The sequence below is a fragment of the Dermochelys coriacea genome, chromosome 2 (genome assembly GCF_009764565.3).
Source record: "Dermochelys coriacea isolate rDerCor1 chromosome 2, rDerCor1.pri.v4, whole genome shotgun sequence".
Classification (NCBI taxonomy): domain Eukaryota; kingdom Metazoa; phylum Chordata; order Testudines; family Dermochelyidae; genus Dermochelys; species Dermochelys coriacea.
Genome location: NC_050069.1, coordinates 177,264,111 through 177,287,078, shown reverse-complemented (window position 1 = coordinate 177,287,078; position 22,968 = coordinate 177,264,111).

The window sequence follows — 22,968 nt, the reverse complement described above, 5'->3', positions numbered from 1 at the left end:
GAATTGTGATTTTTCTTATTGACTCTCTCCCCCCCCCCATACTGTTTAATATTGTTACTGGGCATAGGGTCATTCATAGAATCATAGAATCATAGAATATCAGGGTTGGAAGGGACCCCAGAAGGTCATCTAGTCCAACCCCCTGCTCAAAGCAGGACCAAGTCCCAGTTAAATCATCCCAGCCAGGGCTTTGTCAAGCCTGACCTTAAAAACCTCTAAGGAAGGAGATTCTACCACCTCCCTAGGTAACGCATTCCAGTGTTTCACCACCCTCTTAGTGAAAAAGTTTTTCCTAATATCCAATCTAAACCTCCCCCATTGCAACTTGAGACCATTACTCCTCGTTCTGTCATCTGCTACCATTGAGAACAGTCTAGAGCCATCCTCTTTGAAACCCCCTTTCAGGTAGTTGAAAGCAGCTATCAAATCCCCCCTCATTCTTCTCTTCTGCAGACTAAACAATCCCAGCTCCCTCAGCCTCTCCTCATAAGTCATGTGCTCTAGACCCCTAATCATTTTTGTTGCCCTTCGCTGTACTCTTTCCAATTTATCCACATCCTTCTTGTAGTGTGGGGCCCAAAACTGGACACAGTACTCCAGATGAGGCCTCACCAGTGTCGAATAGAGGGGAACGATCACGTCCCTCGATCTGCTCGCTATGCCCCTACTTATACATCCCAAAATGCCATTGGCCTTCTTGGCAACAAGGGCACACTGCTGACTCATATCCAGCTTCTCGTCCACTGTCACCCCTAGGTCCTTTTCCGCAGAACTGCTGCCGAGCCATTCGGTCCCTAGTCTGTAGCGGTGCATTGGATTCTTCCATCCTAAGTGCAGGACCCTGCACTTATCCTTATTGAACCTCATTAGATTTCTTTTGGCCCAATCCTCCAATTTGTCTAGGTCCTTCTGTATCCTATCCCTCCCCTCCAGCGTATCTACCACTCCTCCCAGTTTAGTATCATCCGCAAATTTGCTGAGAGTGCAATCCACACCATCCTCCAGATCATTTATGAAGATATTGAACAAAACGGGCCCCAGGACCGACCCCTGGGGCACTCCACTTGACACCAGCTGCCAACTAGACATGGAGCCATTGATCACTACCCGTTGAGCCCGACAATCTAGCCAGCTTTCTACCCACCTTATAGTGCATTCATCCGGCCCATACTTCCTTAACTTGCTGACAAGAATGCTGTGGGAGACCGTGTCAAAAGCTTTGCTAAAGTCAAGAAACAATACATCCACTGCTTTCCCTTCATCCACAGAACCAGTAATCTCATCATAAAAGGCGATTAGATTAGTCAGGCATGACCTTCCCTTGGTGAATCCATGCTGACTGTTCCTGATCACTTTCCTCTCCTCTAAGTGCTTCAGGATTGATTCTTTGAGGACCTGCTCCATGATTTTTCCAGGGACTGAGGTGAGGCTGACTGGCCTGTAGTTCCCAGGATCCTCCTTCTTCCCTTTTTTAAAGATGGGCACTACATTAGCCTTTTTCCAGTCATCCGGGACTTCCCCCGTTCGCCATGAGTTTTCAAAGATAATGGCCAAGGGCTCTGCAATCACAGCCGCCAATTCCTTCAGCACTCTCGGATGCAATTCGTCCGGCCCCATGGACTTGTGCACGTCCAGCTTTTCTAAATAGTCCCTAACCACCTCTATCTCTACAGAGGGCTGGCCATCTCTTCCCCATTTTGTGATGCCCAGCACAGCAGTCTGGGAGCTGACCTTGTTAGTGAAAACAGAGGCAAAAAAAGCATTGAGTACATTAGCTTTTTCCACATCCTCTGTCACTAGCTTGCCTCCCTCATTCAGTAAGGGGCCCACACTTTCCTTGGCTTTCTTCTTGTTGCCAACATACCTGAAGAAACCCTTCTTGTTACTCTTGACATCTCTTGCTAGCTGCAGCTCCAGGTGCGATTTGGCCCTCCTGATATCTTTCCTACATGCCCGAGCAATATTTTTATACTCTTCCCTGGTCATATGTCCAACCTTCCACTTCTTGTAAGCTTCTTTTTTATGTTTAAGATCCGCTAGGATTTCACCATTAAGCCAAGCTGGTCGCCTGCCATATTTACTATTCTTTCGACTCATCGGGATGGTTTGTCCCTGTAACCTCAACAGGGATTCCTTGAAATACAGCCAGCTCTCCTGGACTCCCTTCCCTTTCATGTTAGTCCCCCAGGGGATCCTGGCCATCTGTTCCCTGAGGGAGTCAAAGTCTGCTTTCCTGAAGTCCAGGGTCCGTATCCTGCTGCTTACCTTTCTTCCCTGCGTCAGGATCCTGAACTCAACCAACTCATGGTCACTGCCTCCCAGATTCCCATCCACTTTTGCTTCCCCCACTAATTCTACCCGGTTTGTGAGCAGCAGGTCAAGAAAAGCGCTCCCCCTAGTTGGCTCCCCTAGCACTTGCACCAGGAAATTGTCCCCTACGCTTTCCAAAAACTTCCTGGATTGTCTATGCACCGCTGTATTGCTCTCCCAGCAGATATCAGGAAAATTAAAGTCACCCATGAGAATCAGGGCATGCGATCTAGTAGCTTCCGTGAGTTGCCGGAAGAAAGCCTCATCCACCTCATCCCCCTGGTCCGGTGGTCTATAGCAGACTCCCACCATGACATCACTCTTGTTGCACACACTTCTAAACTTAATCCAGAGACACTCAGGTTTTTCCACAGTTTCGTACCGGAGCTCTGAGCAGTCATTCTTCTGTGGATCCAGATACCTTGGATGCAAAGACTCCTGAACATTGGGGATAATTTGAAATCTGATCAAAGTTTGAGGATGACCCCTTGTCTTTACAATGGCCTGAACCACAAACCCAGAAACAAACACCATGTAAGTTTGGCTGGTCCACAATCCAGATCCAAATTTTACGAGCTTGAGCCCATCTCTAACTGTTACACTTACACTCTATTATCAATACAGTCCTACCTATGTGAGCCAAATACTTGGAGCATCATTAAATGGAAAGAGGTGCTGTTATAACAAAGTTAATTACTTATAACAGGGTGTTAATATTGCCAGAGGTAAATAATTATTATTCATCAGATGGAATATTCTAAAGGAGGTTAGACTGTGTGTGTGTGTGTGTGTGTTTGTATTCATCTTTTAGCTGATGACTTATGTCCAGCTGCTGTACTTAGTGAATACATTGTTATGGTGCACTAGCTTGATGCCAGGCAAAGAAAGTGGTTAACTTTTCATATCTCTGCACTTCCGTGTGTGTGTGCAATGTGCTCATTGGTGAACTGGCCTCCTGTCATGGAAAGGCCACTGATTTTCTTCCCATGTTCTTTAACTGTAATCACATGTGGCCAAATCAAGCTGCTGCAGTGTAACTGTTTTTTCCTATTTACACATGTTACTAAGAAACATCAGCCAAGGATATGTTGTTACAAATTTGGGAATGATCCCATTCTTGGCATGGGACCAAGCCAAACATTATATTTCATTTAAAAAAGCAAAATGTGATAGAGTCAGTAGTTATAATTTGATTGGCAAGCGGAGGTGGCATGCTACCCCGAAATGTAAAGAAGGGAAATTCAAATATGACTAATAATAATAATTAATAGGCATAGTCATTAACTCCATCAGAGGAACTATGGGATAGAAATATTGTTCTGTCTCATGAACAGTTTGGCCTGAAAGGGGCAAGGAAACAAACTGAAGGGAGGTTGATTAACTGATCAAGGCAACTTGTTATGATACCAAATTTAACTCTAAGAGTTAAAAGTGTGCTCAATTTTTTTATATTCTATAACTAGAAAAAAGGAAGAAAACAAATGAAAATGTGAGCTACAACACTTCAGTAGAGTTGGAGCTAAAATGAAGAAACACTAATACACTAATATTTGTGAAGAAATTGAAAAAGAAGTATGATTGTCTGAAAGTGTAACACAAAAAGCGCTCGCTTTGTTAGACGTGTCAGAACAAATTTCTTGGTTTTTTTCTTCTCCTGTTTGCATTTATATGAAAAAATATGTTGTTTTGATAGCATCTTGTTAACACATATGAGCCAAAATATTCTAGCAACAAAATTATCCTGTCTTTGTGGTTATTTTCTGAAGAGTACAATAAATCAAAAATAACCATTTTCCACTATTTATAGTGGTTACTCCATTGTGGACTCTGAGAATACTGGCATCACACATGCTGATCGCACTGGAGTAGAATTTGAAGCACACATTTTTGTTGCGCCCATTGGCACTGCTCTGCTTGAGGGTTTGTCAGTGTTTCAATTGCAAACCATTCCTTGCAGAGATTTATAGCTAGGCCATAAAAGCTCCCTCCCAGCTAAAATTTGTGCTTCTTTTAAGTTTTATGACACACACACAAAATAGAGGGGTTTTTTCATGGGATATATTTCATCATTATGCATAAGGATTTATGCACATAAATCCCACTGCTGCCTGGGAGAGGTAGACATCTAATTTGTGGCATACACTGACATGCGAAAATAGGGCCAGATCCTCAGCTAGTATATGGGGGCATAGTCAATAAAACTATGCTCATTTAGAGGACCTGGGGATTTGGCCCACTGTGAACAACCATTTTTAGTGGCAGTAGCTGGATTTTTTTTAATTGCTGCTGTTTTCTCCAGTATCGTATAATTTCAGTATATTTCAAACATTGAAAATTGGGGACCATCATAAGTTGTACCTTTTGTGTACAAAATAAAAGGGTAATTAAAACGGGGCAGTGTCAATTTAAGATTTACAACAAGGTCTAAAATGACCTATTTTATGCTTTTCTCCACCAGAAGAATTTGCCTGAATCCAACCTTATTTAGTCTAAGAGTACACAGTGGACTCACACTTTATGTGAAGTGGTGAATAAAGCAATAGCAGAAAGATACCAGGCCCAGAGATAGCAATAGTCTGCTTGCACAGGACAATCTCCATTCTCATCCCAGGTAAAGAACAACAATCCAAAAGCAGTGTTTCACTTGGTGGACATTATCATGGAGCGGCTGTTCCAGAGGGATGGGGACTATTGCAGCAAAATTCCACTGCTTCTCTGCAACTGCATCAAATACCTCATGACTGCTTCAGAAAGTCAGTGTGGCCTGGAGGATAGCGCCCTGGATCAAGATTCAGAAGCTTGAGCTCTATTCCTGGCACTGGCCTGCTTGATGACACTGAGCAAGTCACCTCACCCCTATGTGCCTCAGTTTCTCCATCTGTGAAATGGGGACAATGATACTGCCCTCCTTTGTAAGGTGCTTTGACATCTACTGATGAAAAGTGCTACATTAGAGCTACCTATTATTTTTGTGCAAAAGTCTTTTTTTTTTTTTGCAAGCAAGGAGAAAATGAGTGTCATCCATATGGGAATGTGAACTCTTCCCCCACAATTCCCAGGGACTCCAGGAAGACCTTTCAAAATTTTCCAAACTCTATGTCTTCAGGTAGTTGTAGTGGGGACTGTGGACTGGACACCTAAAGGGCATTTCAGCTGAAAAGGTTTAGAATGTAGTAAATGCGGACATGTTACAAAAATGAAAACCAAATAGTAAGGCTGCTATAGACCCATTGCAGTTTTTGTACTAACACCAGTGCTATCCCACCAATCAGTGGTCCAATTCTCTAGTGTTGATGCAGCCACATTTTCTGTATTAGCAATGCCATATTTGGGGTCAGGAAGGAATTTTCCTCCAGGGCAGATTGGAGAGGCCCTGGAGGTTTTTCGCCTTCCTCTGTAGCATGGGGCATGGTTGACTTGAGGGAGGCTTCTCTGCTCCTTGAAGTCTTTAAACCATGATTTAAGGACTTCAATAGCTCAGAGATGGGTGAGATTTTTCATAGGAGTGGGTGGGTGAGATTCTGTGGCCTGCGCTGTGCAGGAAGTCGGACTAGATGATCAGAATGGTCCCTTCTGACCTTAGTATCTATGAATCTATGAATTCCCTAGCCAGTAACTAGAGCTATGTGAAATAGTGTTGATGAAACCCCAAACCACCAGACATTGGCCTGATTTCAGTTTTCATTATAAACTCAAAACTCAGACCAGGTTTACAGAATGGTTCATTAAGATTCAACAGAGTTCAGCCCAGTTTTTAGTAAACCCATCTCTATTGAGAAAGGAGACATGTTTGAAAACTATGGAGGTGGCTCCTATGGACGTGCAAGCCAGCACTTTGGCTGGCTGATACAGACAAGGCAAAACCTAGATTCACCCATGGTCTCTGAGCACAATTTGTAGAACAGTTTGGCCCAGTACACCTCAGGCAGCCAATCTGTATTAGTACAGAATAGTTTTGAAACATGGCTTCCTTCTTAATATAGGCAGGATAATCAGTGCTGTATCTCATGGTATTTAACCTTCCTGGTCTACATCCAAGGGTACTGAGCTTGGGGTTTTAAGTGACATGTCTGTTGTAGAAAGTCAGATATTTAACCTTACAAACAAACTGATGAAAAGAGAACCCCAATGTGTAAGCTTTATAAAATAACCCTCATGCTTACAATGCTTTTATATATGTACAGTACTTTTGCTTTTTTGTTGTTTGCTTTCCCGTATTATGCTCCTGAGCCACTCATTTATTGCCAGATGAAAACTTTGGCAGCTGAATATTACTGTGTGGCTTACATTAGGAATAGCAGGAAGAATTTTATAGATACATATTACCCACCCAACATGTGTTTGAATTTGTCTGACTGGACTAAACCTTTTGAAGTTTGACACTGTTAATCTCTTTGCTCTTGGCATCCGTGGCAGATTCTCTGCAGCAGAACATGGCAGCATTCTTTTAAGAAGCAGCAATCGGGTGAAATATTGTCATTTCATTGAACATATACATGACTTCTGGGGCAGCACCAAGGTTCACTTCAGTTTATGTACCTAGCAGCACAATCACGTCGAAAACAATGTCATATTTTAAAAGCAAGTTCAAGCCAAAGTTGGGTATACTCAAATCAAGTGCCTGGGTATGAGATACCAAAGGGGCAGAACCACATGGAAGTGGCAACTCAATCAAGCCTGCCTGCATAAGAGGCACTATGATCTAGTATTGCTTGGGCACTATGAGAGCTTATACCATCCAGCAAGCAGGAAGGAGAATGAGGGATGGTGGACTCATGTCTCCCTCTGTTAATATGAAACCACTCACACACACTTTGTAGAAATTCCAAGTAATTTTATATAAAAATAAAATATTACAGGATATTTGTTCAAAACTAGTGCTAGGAGACTTGTTCAATTTGAAACACAAAATTATCCAAAGAACAAGCCGTATTTCAGTTCAAACTATATCCATGAACCAGCAGTGGCTTCTTAGTGCCTAGAAAATACTGATTATTCATGTTTCTCTCTCTCTCTGTCTCTTTCTCTCTGGATACCTGATATTTGTATATTTTGCACTTGTCTAAGTTGCTGTTTTTGGTGTATTTCAAGTTGATTTCATGGTGATGAGTCCCTTAGGGCAAGTCACTAGGGAGGGAAAATGGGTTGTACTGGGAACAAGTAGGCGGAAGGAGGAAACTGAGATTGGATCAGAAATGGGATGGGGGGATTGAGACTGACTGTGCAAGAAGAACGGGACTGAGGATGAGTGGAGTGTGGGAAAGGAGGTAAGAGGGAAGGGGAGCCAGCTCTAAAGAGGAGCCATGGTGTAGAGGTTGGGAACTGGATCTGTCTGGGCAAAGAGACTGGGACAAGGAGCTGAAGGTGGGGATGGAGGGGAGATTGGAAAGGAGCCAGGGTGAGAGTTTGGGAGTGGGAGAGATTGGAACAAAGAACATGAGTGGGGAAGGTGGTGACTAGTGGATGCCAGAGGTAGGAGAGAGAGTCTGATCCGATGAGGACCCAGAAAGGGTGAGCTGGGATTGTTTAGCCAAGAAAACTGGTCTGGGACAAAGGTCTGGGAATGGTGGAGGGAAATGGGAACAGCTGGACCAGGAGACTAGGAGTGGGAGTGGGGAAGACTGAGACTGGGCTGAGAAGATTGAGAGATTGGATTGGCTAAGTGAGGAAAACGGGATTGGGACAAGGAGTCAGTGGGGAAGAAACAGGACTGGGACAAGGATAGGTTGGAGGGGATAGGGCAGAAGGGATCACACTTGGATGACATAGGTAGAAGAGTCTGAGCCCACTAGATCATACTTCCTTCCAGAGCCTATAATGGAACCTAAGATTCCTGTGTCTCTCTTCCTCTGCAGTCAGCAAACAGCTGTGAAACCAACTCACAAAATTTCCCCTTCCAATTTAGTGCCAGTCCGCATAGAGGATGATAACCTACTATTGCTATCAGTTACCCCATTAGCTCAAGTGACAGGGGACTTGTTAGGTGGATCTAAAGGTTCCAACGGTGCAGGTGACCCATGTGGGAGTCAATATTATGCCACATGTTTTAATTTCTGTTTTGCCAGTCTGTTTTTTTAAGAACAAAGGAAGTTATGTGCAAAAAAATACATTAAAAGACGGTGTTTACAGTGCAAGAGTCAAACAATCAAAAGATAGGAAGTGCACAGGCAGCCTTAATTCTGGCATTTCCCAACTTCTGAGCCCTGCTCTACACTTGAGGTCAAATTTAGCAGCGTTAAATCGATGTAACCCTGCACTCGTCCACAAGACAAAGCCCTTTTTTTCGACTTAAAGGGCTCTTAAAATTGATTTCCTTACTCCACCCCTGACAAGGGGATTAGCGCTGAAATTGGTTTTTCTGGGTCGAATTTGGGGTACTGTGGATGCAATTAGATGGTATTGGCCTCCAGGAGCTATCCCAGAGTGCTCCATTGTGACCGCTCTGGACAGCACTCTCAACTCAGATGCACTGACCAGGTAGACAGGAAAAGGCCCGTGAACTTTTGAATTTCAATTTCCTGTTTGGCCAGTGTGGCAAACTGCAGGTGACCATGCAGAGCTCATCAGCAGAGGTGACCATGATGGAGTCCCAGAATTGCAAAAGAGCTCCAGCATGGACTGAATGGGAGGTACCAGAAAACCAGAGAGGTGAATGGCCGCTCCGGGTCAGAGCCCTAAACATGCCACTTCTATGATGAGCTGCATGCCATTTTAGGGGGTTCAGCCACCACTATCCCAGCCCTATTGTTTGACTCCTTCAATGGAGATGGAGGCAACATGAAAGCAGGTTTTGGGGACGAGGAAGACGATGATGAGGAGGTTGTAGATAGCTCACAGCAAACAAGCGGAGAAACCGGTTTTTCCGACAGCCAGGAACTGTTTCTCACCCTGGACCTGGAGCCAGTACCCCCCGAACCCACCCAAGGCTGCCTCCCAGACCCACCAGGTGGAGAAGGGACCTCTGGTGAGTGTACCTTTTAAAATACTATACAAGGTTTAAAAGCCAGCATGTTTAATGATTAATTTGCCCTGGCATTCGTGGGTCTCCTGGATATACTCCCAAAGCCTTTGCAAAAGGTTTCTGGGGAGGGCAGCCTTATTCCATCCACCATGGTAGGACACTTTACCACTTCAGGCCAGTAGCACATACTCGGGAATCATTGTAGAACAAAGCATTGCAGTGTATGTTTGCTGGCATTCAAACAACATCCGTTCTTTATCTCTCTGTATTATCCTCAGGAGAGTGATATCATTCATGATCACCTGGTTGAAATAGGGTGCTTTTCTTAAGGGGACATTCAGAGGTGCCCATTCCTGCTGGGCTGTTTGCCTATGGCTGAACAGAAATGTTCCTTGCTGTTAGCCATGTGGTGGGGGGAGGCAAAATGCAACTTTGTAACGAAAGCACACGTGCTATGTATGTAATGTTAACAGCAAGGTTTACTGTGAAAGGGTGTACCCATTGTTCTATAAAATGTGTCTTTTCAAATACCACTGTCCCTTTTTTTTTCTCCACCAGCTGCATGTGTTTCAAGGATCACATGATCTTCTCCTTCCCAGAGGCTAGCGAAGATTAGAAGGTGAAAAAAATGCACTCGCGATGAAATGTTCTTTGAGCTCATGCTGTCCTCCCACACTGACAGAGCACAGATGAATGCATGGAGGCAGACAATGTCAGAGTGCAGGAAAGCACAAAATGACCGGGAGGAGAGGTGGCAGGCTGAAGAGAGTAAATGGCAGGCTGAAGAGAGGGCTGAAGCTGAAAGGTGGCAGCAGCGTGATGAGAGGAGGCAGGATTCAATGCTGAGGCTGCTGGAGGATCAAACTAATATGCTTCAGCGTATGGATGAGCTGCAGGAAAGGCAGCAGGAGCACAGACCGCCGCTACAGTCCCTGTGTAATCAACTGCCTTCCTCCCCAAGTTCCATAGCCTCCTCACCCAGACGCCCAAGAACGCGGTGGAGGGGCCTCCGGCCACCCAGCCATTCCACCCCAGAGGATTGCCCAAGTAACAGAAGGCTGGCATTCAATAAGTTTAAAACTTTTAAAGTGCTGTGTGGCCTTGTCCTTCCCTCCTCTACCACCCCTCCTGGGCTACCTTGGTAATTATCCCCCTGTTTGTGTGATGAATTAATAAAGAATGCATGAATGTGAAGCAACAATGACTTTATTGCCTCTGCAAGTGGTGATCGAAGGGAGGTGGGGAGGGTGGTTAGCTTACAGGGAAGTAGAGTGAACCAAGGGGTGGGGGGTTTCATCAAGGAGAAACAAATAGAACTTTCACACCGTAGCCTGGCCAGTCATGAAACTGGTTTTCAAAGCTTCTCTGATGCGCACCGCACCCTCCTGTGCTCTTCTAACCGCCCTGGTGTCTGGCTGTGCGTAACCAGCAGCCAGGCAATTTGCCTCAACCTCCCACCCCGCCATAAACGTCTCCCCCTTACTCTCACAGATATTGTGTAGTGCACAGCAAGCAGTAATAACAGTGGGAATATTGGTTTCGCTGAGGTCTAACCGAGTCAGTAAACTGCACCAGCGCACTTTTAAACATCCAAATGCACATTCTACCACCATTCTGCACTTGCTCAGCCTGTAGTTGAACAGCTCCTGACTACTCTCCAGGCTGCCTATGTATGGCTTCATGAGCCATGGCATTAAGGGGTAGGCTGGGTCTCCAAGGATAACTATAGGCATTTCAACATCCCCAATGGTTATTTTCTGGTCTGGGAAGAAAGTCCTTTTCTGCAGCTTTTGAAACAGACCAGAGTTCCTGAAGATGCGAGTGTCATGTACCTTTCCCGGCCAACCCACATTGATGTTGGTGAAATGTCCCTTGTGATCCACCAGTGCTTGCAGCACTATTGAAAAGTGCCTCTTGTGGTTTATGTACTCGTTGGCTTGGTGCTCCAGTGCCAAGATAGGGATATGGGTTCCGTCTATGGCCTGACCACAGTTAGGGAATCCCATTGCAGCAAAGCCATCCACTATTACCTGCACATTTCCCAGGGTCACTACCCTTGATATCAGCAGATCTTTGATTGAGTTAGCTACTTGCATCACAGCAGCCCCCATAGTAGATTTGCCCACTCCAAATTGATTCCCGACTGACCGATAGCTGTCTGGCGTTGCAAGCTTCCACAGGGCTATTGCCACTTGCTTCTCAACTGTGAGGGCTGCTCTCATCTTGGTATTCTTGCACCTCAGGACAGTGGAAAGCAAGTCACAAAGTTCCATGAAAATGCCCTTACACATGCAAAAGTTTTGCAGCCACTGGGAATCGTCCCAGACCTGCAACGCTATGCGGTCCCACCAGTCTGTGCTTGTTTCATGGGCCCAGAATCAGCGTTCCACTGCATGAACCTGCCCCATTAGCACCAGGATGTCCACACTGGCAGGGCCCGTGCTTTGAAAGAAGTCTGTGTCCATGTCCTCATCACTCTTGTCATCGCGCTGACGTCGCCTACTAGCCCAGTTTCGCTTTGCCAGGTTCTGGTGCTGCATATACTGGATAATGCATGTGGTGTTTAATATGCTCCTAATTGCCAAAGTGATCTGAGTGGGCTCCATGCTTGCTGTGGTATGGCATCTGCACAGAAAAAAGGTGCAGAACGATTGTCTGCTGTTGCCCTGATGGAGGGAAGGGCGACTGACGACATGGCTTAGAGGGTTGGCTTACAGGGAATTAAAATCAACAAAGGGGGTGGCTTTGCAAGAAACTGAATGGCTGCCTCAAGGATAGAACTCAAAACCTCAAGGATAGAACTCAAAACTGGGTTTAGCAGGCTGTTGATTTCACAGAGGGAGGGAGGAGAAAATGAATACAAAACAAATCTGGTCTATTTCTTGTTTTGAGCCACTTCATCTATCTTTATACATCATGCTGGCAGCAGACTGTGCAGTATGACCGGTAGCCATTGTCACCTCCTGGCAGGCAGACAGTGCAGTATGACTACTGGCCATCGTCTTCTGCTAGCTGCAGATTAAAAGACAGTGCACTGCCAGTAGGACTCAATCGCCATGAGACGAAACAAGGGAAATGACCTGGCTGAGTCACTCCCATGTTTGCCCAGGTGCCCGGTTAAAAGAGCACCAGGACTATGTCGATGATGACTACCAGTCATACTGCACTGTCTGCAGCCAAAAGGCAATAAACTGCTGCTGTGTAGCAATGCAGTACCATGTCCGCCAGCACCCAGGAGACATACGGTGACAGTTAGCTGAACAGGCTCCATGCTTGCCATGGTATGGCGTCTGTATAGGTAACTCAAGAAAAAAGGCGCAAAACGATTGTCTGCTCTTGTTTTTACGGAGGGAGGGAGGGAGGGAACGGGGGCCTGACGATATGTACCCAGAACCACCCGCGACAATGTTTTAGCCCCATCAGGCACTAGGATTTTTACCCAGAATTCAAATGGGTGGTGGAGACTGTGGGAACTGTGGGATAGCTACCCACAGTGCAAAGCTCCGGAAGTCGACTGTTGCCTAGGTACTGTGGACACAGTCCACCGACTACATGCACTTAGAGTATTTGTGTGGGGACACACACACTCGACTGTATAAAAACGCTTTCAACAAAACCGACTTCTATAAATTCGACCTAATTTCGTAGTGTAGACATACCCTTAATGCATGAGGGTAACTTGCAACTTTAATAATGTTCTTCCAACATATTTTTTGTGTGTAACATAGCATATGAGAACATCCAGTGTTATGTTAGCTAGGATTTACATTTGTGAAGAATATGATTTATTGCATAAACCAAGCAGAAACTGATTAGTTTATGAAGAGATGACCATCTGTGTGCCTTATTTTTAGGGACATGTGAGAAATGTGATGCAAAGTAGATACACTAATGATCTGATCCAATATGTTAATTTCAGGGATAGTTGTGTATATGTGCTCTTTGAGGGTATTGAGGGGAGCCATTACCACCACGCCTTATATAAATCCCCATAGGAAAGATTTCAGGTTTACCTTATACAAATCCCCATAGGAAAGATGACATTACCACTAAGAGGGAGGACATGACTCAGGGAAGCAGTTTGGGTTTTATAATCATATGTGTGCTGCTGATCCCAGCTTTAGCCTACAAGTAGGATAGGCTGGAGGACTCTCTTCTCTCCCCAGTGGCAAGGCAACAGGCTGGCTCTTGGTGGTTCAAGCCAGTCTTCCTCTGAGAACTGAGAAAGCAGGGCAGCCTGGGAAATGTAGTCCACACTGGTAGACATACTAGTTGTCATTTGCTTCTAGCAAGGCATAATGGGAACTAAGGGGGATATTTAAATAGTGCCTTTCCCACAAGATGGGAGAGGTTACAATGGTGCTAGGCTGTTCTGATGGCCTCACATGGAAGATGAAGAAAACTTAGCCCACTTTTAAAAGTTGTAATTCTTTGATTAATAATGATGGTGTAAACCAGTGGTTTTCAACCTTTTTTCATTTGTAGATGCCTACAAAAAAATCACATGGAGGTTCCCTTTGGAAATCTTTGACATAGTCTGCAGACACCCAGGGTTCCGCAGACCATTGTTCTGTGGTAACAACCACCTTTTGCAGACCGCTTAGATGTAGTCTGTGGACCCCCCAGACACCTCCTGTTTCATGTATCATGTGTTGGGAAATAACATAAACAGACTCCCTGGTTGTAAAACTAAACTGACTCTATTAGGAAAACTGTTTAGAGAGATGCTACAACTGCCGCTAGCATTCAGGCCATGTACACACAGATTGACTTCCATCTTCATGCCTCCTCCAGACTCTTCCCACCCATAACTCATGTTCCTCCCTCCAAGTTCCATGAGGGTTGCTTTACCTCCAAAAAGTGTCTGAAACAATCTGTAAAATTGCTGATACATTTTGCTGCCTTTTTGAACAGGTTGAAATAAAGAACCCAGGGAAAGTAATTTTGTTTACAAATTCCAGGAATGTGCCTTTTTGTTGCTAGGCCCACAACACTATGTTTCCATGGTTAACCCAGCTCAAGAGAAGCCATTTTCAGTTAGTTTCTCAGTGAGAGGCTGCAATTCAGTTGAACTCTATGATCCAGCTGGAAAAAAAGGGGAATTATTTATTCCTGTCCCTGATTCTGACCTCACATATACTGATGTAACTCCATTTACATGAGTGGAGTTACTCCTGATTTACACCAGTGCAAGTGGAATACAAATTGAGACCCTTATATCTGTCTACTCTGTCAGACAGTGTCCAAGTATGTTGATTACTCTTTACAGTTCCTTTGAGAAATGCCTTATTTTAATTGTGTAGTTGGTGTGATGTGTTTCCCAGTTTTAGAACGGGTGTTCTATTTATTTTAGTAGTACCAGAATTGCTTTGTTGTGCAGACTGAGGCCTATAGTGTATGACTCCTGGGCAAAGGCATACATTCCTCCAGTCAGTCAGAAGTGCTTTAGTATTATTGGGAAGGGGAGAATATATTTTGCTTCATTTCAAACCCATTCTCACATTGTGGGTTCATAATTAGGAACAGAAATCCAAACTTATTGAAATTGTTTTTTTATTTAGAGTGGGCAAAATGCCAGTTCTGTGCTGCTATTGAGACTGGATGTTAAAAGTGCATGAGCTCTTATTTGTGGCCTGACACACCAACTCTTCCTGACTGAGCTGGGGGAAGGAGAAGAAAGGAACATGTCACCTGGGATCTCACTATTTAGCACTGAACACACCCTCCCCTGGTCCCCATGGAAGGAAACAGCCCTCCTGTCCTATCCTCAGAGGGAAGAAGAATTTTCTATTTCCTTCTCTATCTGTCCCTTACAACAGACCCTGAGCTCCCAAACTCTTGCCTTTAGTCATCTCTGTAGGGGAAAGGTGATGACCAGTGCTCACTCTCTCTCCTGGGGGCAGTCACTACTCCTCCCTATGAGGGATCTACCAGCAGGAATCACTGATGCCATTCCAAACTCAGAAGGGGCTTTTTGGATTGGACTTAATGCCTTCATCCATCCAGCAGTGAAAAATATTCACCCAGTCCTCGTCCACAATTCTTTTACGGTCTCTAGGGAAAAGATGTCCCTAAAACTCACTGGACTGCCTAAAAGGCTATGCCAAAACGACCCAAGTCTGGGCAGGGCTATGGTAGAGTTTACCCCGAGTTAAGTGCCGTCTAGGGCATCTCTGTCAGTACAGCAAGTCTAGAAGGATGTTTCTGCATCCCTGCCACTACTGGATTTGCAGGTTGGTGGCAGGCTGCCTGTTCTCGGAGAACCTTTCTGGTACTGGTTTAAGAGGGAGACAGGGCTAGATATCCTTTCTATTCCTCCTCTTTCAATAGATAATGGAGGAAGCATCAGCCTCTACCTTCAACAGCTGATAGGAGGTAGCCACTTGTTCCTCCCCAGGATATAATTAAAGAAAAGTAATCTTGGAGGGAGGGAGACATAGCTACCTATTTTGTGCAGCTCCATGTGTGGAATTTTATGCACATTATTTGCAATGATGCAATTTAGCTCATAAAATTTGCATATTTGCAAAAAATTTTAAATGACCATAGTTATCAATTTGTCATTACACTCTGCCCTAAGCAGTGGTCAGGGTAGCCAATGGAGCCAGGATAGCTGGGTTTGTGGTCATGGCTGGGGCCTATTGGAGTGGGGCTGGGTGAGTGGAGGAGCTGGAGAAATTGGGGGGAGGGATTGCCTAGAGAAGCTGTATTGCTAAGGTATCCAATGAGGTAGCTGCATAACTTAGCAGGAAGCTACCTTCTGTCCCCACTGCCTCTACTTGCTGCTACTGCAACTTTCACTGCTGTTTGCCTGCTCTCCCATTACTCTTTCCCTGCTCAGGTCCAACAGGCTGCTTTGTAGGTGGCACAGCAGCCTGTGGTGGCTGGAGCACAATCACTGTAGTCAACCTAAAGCATTCCAAAATCATGAGTCAGGCCAGCTCTTCTCTGCAACCATGAGGGCTAGCAACTTACTTTTTAAAACAAATTAAAGCTGAGATTCCCAGGTAACATGCTGAGTCTAGCAGCTGAGGTTTTGAGTAAAGTATAAGTATCATGAAACATGCAATAAAATTGCACGAGTTGGCAACACTGCACAACTGCAAGGTGTTCCTGCAGCCCAGCTGAATGGATGACACGTTCAGTCTGGGCTGCATGAATGAGTGAAGGCCAGGCAGTATGCATGAGTGAGAAGGTGGAGGAGGTCATATCTTTTACTGGACCAATTTCCATTAGTCCAGACAGGAGAAGAAGAGCTCTGTTTAAGCTCAAAAGCTTGATTCTCTCACGAACAATAAAAGATATTTTGTCCCTCACCTTGTCCTTCTAATATCCTAGGACCAGCACAACTACAATAACACTGCACATAGTATGCATGAGTGTCAAGTGCGCTGGCAGTTCTGGGGAGCAACACAAATGTCTTCACACCTCTTCCCCTAGGATCTTCATCAAAACCACTCATCTTCCAACAGGAGCTGTGTAAAAGGACCAGAAAGGAGTGAGTTATAGGTTTTCCAGCTCTCTCTTCTTCATCTTCTTTTTTTTTTTAAGTCTAGGGTTTCACAAGCCCTAGCTTATTTTGTGAAATGCCAAAACATTTTTAAAAGTTTGAGCTTCCTGAAAAGCTTCCAGCTCCACAGGGTTTGCTTATCCCTAGTAATTATCACTTTATATTTGGCCTGGCACAACTATCTTCCAGTCTTATAAGGATAAATTAATTTGTTTCTCTGCTATTGGAGCTCTTTTGCATGATAAAACTGAAACCTAATGTTTATTATTTCTGGACAGAGGCCTACACAACCTACGCACTACTTCTGTAATTCCCCCAGTCAGTGGGAAATGTTTTAATATTATTATTAAATATTTTGTCAGATGTGGTCTTCCAGTTTCAGAAAAGATAGGGCAAGAATGGTTATATGACAAAGCACAGGCTGTGAATCAGGAGACCTCTGTGCCTGGTTATTTAATACAATTAATGCAATCTTCTGAACAATAAGAGCATAAGGTCTTGATCTTGCAGTCACATCTATAGGGACAGACCTCTACTCCCATTGAACTCAATGGAACTCTGCCTGGGTGCAGTGGAGCCAGTGGCAAGATTAAGGCATAAATTACTTGAACATTACTCCCAGCCACTCAACTTGATGCATATTACTAACAAGTTCCACTCTCTGTACTTGGAATTAAGTGGTTGTTAAGAATATTAAGACATTAAACTCTCTACACTACTGTAGATGAACATAGATCATCACTGTTAATAAGTATGCCGTTTCCGACATGCAGTGCAAAAATATTAGCAAAGGGAAAGCATATATATTTTTAAGGCCCCACAAGATCTGCGATCATTTAAATCATGTAGGACTTGTAATGTGGCATGAAATTTTTAGCATCTCACATATTGAAACAGTGACTTGAGTCAATGATTTAAGAGTTACGATGTTCAGATAGATATTTAAGGTTGTTTCTAATTCTTTGGTTAGTTAAGGACATAGTTAACTAAAACATTAATGCTAATTAACAAATTACTTGTGGTAACACTGTGTGATTAACAACAATAGAAAACTGCTCTTAATTTTTGTAGTAAGTGTGAATGGGTTGATAATATATATTTTACATGTGTGCAGGTACATGCACACTCGTGTCAGAAAAGAATTATTATGCATATCATTAATTGAGATTATTTTAAACTGATTAATGGTTAATTTAAATGTACAAATAATTTACATTTCACAATGAAGAATTTATTTTGGTTGAACTGTCACACTGGTTGTCATAAAGAGGCTTGATTGGTATTTAAACAACTCCACTTTTAGTTTTAATATTGTTAACAAAATCTTCTTCCAGAATAGAATTAGGGGAGAGTACAGCACTATTATTAGGGTTTTATTACTGTGTATTGCGTTTACTCTATGTTCATTATTATTTCTTGGTAAACTTACAACATTACAGTCTTGATTCTATTTTGCATTAGTATAAGTGAGAGGAGAACCAAACCCTAAATGTTAACTTTGCACATTTCATGTATTTATTACCTTCATTAACTTTCCTGCTTTATTTTATTTTTTGTAACTTCTTTGTATTTTTTGAGGTCTTATTTTAGATCATAGAATTTGCATATTTAGGAAGAAATTAATCTTGATTTGTTGATTTCTTTAGCAAAGCTACAAAATATGAACTAAGAAATGAGTGTTGATTATAAAATAATAATATATACCAATATTATAGCATATTCCTCTGACAGTAATACAGGATGCTCAGATGTAAGTCATTATAGGAGGAAAAAATACTATATTTATAAGGTGACATTTATTTGTTTCACAGACTTCTGAGTTCTCTGGAGCCATCAAACTGATACTTATAGATTATTATTTCTGGAGAAAGGCCTACACACTCCCCTAGGCTTGTCATACAGCCTACTAGAATTCCCTCTGTCCTTACTGAGAACTGTTTTACTTTTTGTATAATAGCCTCATTTCATGTGTCTGTTGGGCCATCAAACATTCTCTGTAATAGGAAGAGGGCTGGGCTCAGGAGGAGCAACAGGAGTATCACATGCACAAAAGAACAAGATGCAGCATTGTTAAAGAGCTGTAGCTGGACATACATGGAATCAGGGGCAGGGGCTAACTAGGGCTGTTTACTTTCTATCCACCAGCTTCTGTTGGTGAAAGAGACAATCTTTGGAGTTCTTCTTTGGGTCTGAAGCTCAAAAGCTTGACCAACAGGAATTAGTTCAATAAAGTAATATAACTCATCTGCCTACTTGCAGAAAATACTTTCTACATGATCCATCTATGTGATCAGGCAGGTGATGACAAGGTGGTGCTATCATTAGCATGCAGCAGACCCTGCAGCCGCTTAACCATCATAACAGTGATACTCAGGTAGAAGACCAGTTCGCTCTATCTACATGCTTCAATCCATGATTTAAAAGCCAGTGGCATTACATGTTTGCCAGCAGAGAATTTGATCTTAATCAGTGGAATTCGAAGTTGATTAACATAATGGCTGGGTGGATCTAGCCTGGTTGACACCACACATCACCTGTGAGGGCAATTATTGGAGGTATCAGTAGTAGCACCAGGAGATGGCATGTGGATGATGGTCATGGACATGGTGCAAAGACTATCTGGGATTGCTTGGAGGACTTTGGACTCGGTGTCCAAGAGCTTGAAAATTCTTCTAAGGCAAAAGTTACACTGATGATGAAAATTTATCTTTAAGACACCTTTACTGTGTCTTCAAACACATGATCACTTCTGTAGGATTTGCAAGCTGCACTTGTAATTATATCTCTGTGCTATCTAAACTGCCTGCCATCCAATATGTATTCTGAATAGGTATCAAGCTCAGCAGATGCTTTAGTGACCAACAGACCAACATGCCTGTCCAAAGGGAACATGGGGATGCTAAACGTTGTTAAAAGGAACAAGCACCTATCATCACAGAACTGCTGCCTGAGTGAATGCCTAGACAATGTCACAGGTCTCTCTGAACATTAATATATGAAAATCTGTTGTGTGCATCACATGTAACAACCATCTAGTAAACAATGCCTATTTGTGTTCCTGCGGACTTTCTTTTGACTTTCCTTTTGTTATTCAGAGGGGAGCCACTGTGAGAGAAGCCATGAGAAGCATCAATTTTCAACAGACAGCTACATTGCTAATTAACATGCCAGGATTCTCTCTCACGCGCGTTATGTTGTTCTTATGTAGCTGAAGGACAGTTGCATTCAGCTGCTCCTTTACATGGAAAAATCCACTTCATAAGTGTGAGTGGGCATGACCCCATTTCTCATTTTGTTTGCCATTACTTTAATTGTATATATTGAACATATCGTCTATCATGCAAAATTGTTTTAGTCTCTGTAACATCTGTGGGACAGTTCTGTGGAAAAGGGCAGCTTATCTGCTGGTGTTCTTGCTTGCAGAATTTCTTATTAGATTGCATACACTAAAGTCACAAATTTCAAAATTTGGTGCCCAAAGCTAGGCTGCTAAATCCACTGAAGTCACTGGGAACTGCAGGTGCTGAGTGGTCTCCAAATTTTTCTTAGGTGTCTAAACATGCATTTACTATCTAGGCATCCAAGTTTGACATTTTTGGTTTGAGTTCATTTTACATCTACTCGGGTTTAGTGAACTTGTCTTTTGTCTACCAAAGCTCTGATGTACATGTTAATATTAACAGCCGTGGGAAAGATTCTTTCTTCCTGGACCAGACAGGGAGTTCCGTTCATATATGAGCCGGAGATGGCCTCTGAATAGCATCCTGTTTTAATGTTATTCATCATTAACAGCAATGGGGGAAACCACCCTGCTGATATGTGTAACTTTGCTGATGAGCTTAACACTTATTAATTTCTTTGTATACTATAATTTACTCCCTGTAATGTATGGGATGAGATACTTGTTTGAGGGCAGGACTGGTAGGTCTGGGAAATTATCACTGCTACTAATTTATTCTGGAGTTATTCCTATTTAATCCTGTTACTGTTAGTGTGCAATGCTTGGATATCATTCACAAATGCTTTGTACACATGTTAATGGTGGGAAAAGTTCCCGGTGGGGGAATGTAACTTTTTAATTCAGCTGCTGCTGTTGGCAGAGCTCTTTCCTTTCTTGCTTTGTGATTTGCTTTTACTTAATCTTGTGACTGCCTGTGTGCAGTGCACAAAAATGTGTTTTGAAATTTTCACCTTGAAGGACTTTTAAAGATAAATGACAGTCTTTCATCACTGGAAGTATAAATGTTTCAACAATTGCACTTTTTACCAATAATTATTTTTTAAAGATGAAGTCTTACCCCCTTGGAGAAAAACCCACATATAAGAACAGGTGAGAAAAGTGCAAGATTCCACATGTCAATCCTTTTGTTTGGGGGAAAGTAGAGGGTGTGCCTCCCTCAGAATGGGCAGTGCATTTATCCTTTTAAAAGCAGATGTTCTGTGATCCTTCCAGCTCTCAGGATACCACAGTGGGGCAGGGACATCCAGGCAGAGGGCTCCTCTCTTCCCCATGGGAGCATGAACTGGCTTGATATATGTTTCTGGAATGTATACATATTAGACCCTGCCCTACAAAACAATTTTTTGCCATCCTTCCAAATACAACAAATTCTTGTCCACTGTTATCACACCATTATATACGAGACCTTGAGAAGGCCTAGCGAGATGATTCTTTGGATACATCCCAAACCTAATTCACACTTAACCCATTTTATATGTGTATGTCTGCCCTGTGGAAGGGGGAGGAGGGGAATATTTAGATTCCTCCAGTCTCCTGCGGCAAAAGACCTACTGCAAATAAATCTGTTAGTCTTTAAGGTACCACTGGACTCCTCATTGTTTTTGCTGCAGAAGGGAACTCAGCTGCCTAGTCTTTTCAACTATAATGAGTTTATTTCTGTTTACACGCTCAAGGGCAATTTTGTAAGGAAAATGGAGAAACTTTTTTTTCCCATGAAACCTGATCTTCTCTCTTTCCCCTAAATCAAAGGAATCCATGGGCATAACAGGCTTCAAAGGTTGGTGGTAGCAGGGGTTGCATTTTCCTCGCACTGCCAGCAGCACTGTGCCTGCCCCATGCACAATGTCTATAGGAGCTCCCTCTTGGATGGCACAGTGTTCCTGTAGCTCTGTGTATTCACCTCTAGACTGTACATATATATTTTATATTGCATTCCAATAAGTCTTTTCTGTTGCACCCAAAACCATAGTACTTGAACACCTTACAAACAAGAATGGATTTGGCCTCATGATATCTCTGTATGGTATAATTGTCTCAGTTCTGCAGAAGGGGAAACAGGCACAGAGAGATTAAGGGCCTAGTTTTTCAGAAGTATTGAGCATCTCTGGTCACACTATCATAGAGACAGGGTTAGAACACAGGCTTCCAATTTTCAAAGCCAATCAAGTAATCTAGAAATACAGCTCCTGTGAATTTGAATGGGAGTGATGTGTCCAAATCCTATCTACAACAGAACACCCACACAGTATCTACTAGGCCCACTCCTGGATACAGCAATCTCTTGCACACTCACATGAGCTCACAGGCAATGACCCTGAGTTCACCACAGATATGAAGGCAGGAGTTTACAACAGTGCAAACACAAACATAGGATGTAGTGTTTGTATGTTCAAACTATTTACAAATTTACACGTTGTGGTCTTTGTGAAAACCAGGAGAAAAATAAAAAGTGCCAAATTTTGTGAAAATTGGAATTGGGAGAGTTCTTACACATCTGTTCAACAACTAACACCTCTCTAAGTTTTTCCATCCTTGGCTCCCATATGTACGTAGGGTTGAATCCTGGTCCTATTCAAGTCAATGGGAGTTTCTCTATTGACTTCAGTGGGAACAGGATTAGGTCCATATTTCTGTAAATCCCCTGTAAAATGTATCCTACTAATTAGCAATGACTCATTTAGAATTAGACCATATGATCTATTTAAAAAAATCCCATTTGATTTTTAGCTATGTATAGCATTTTTTCATTTAAAAATCAACTGACAAATTAGCTTAGGAAGTGCCACTGCGAAGTTCCTTTTTTCTCCTAAACCAACAAACTTCTCTTTAAAAAAAGGGAGTAGATGATAATGCCAGTAATTATGTGCTATATGATTTTTGTTGCTGTGTGGTTTATTACACATGTTTTTGTGGGTGGTACAAAGTATTTGAGCAGGTTTTCAAACT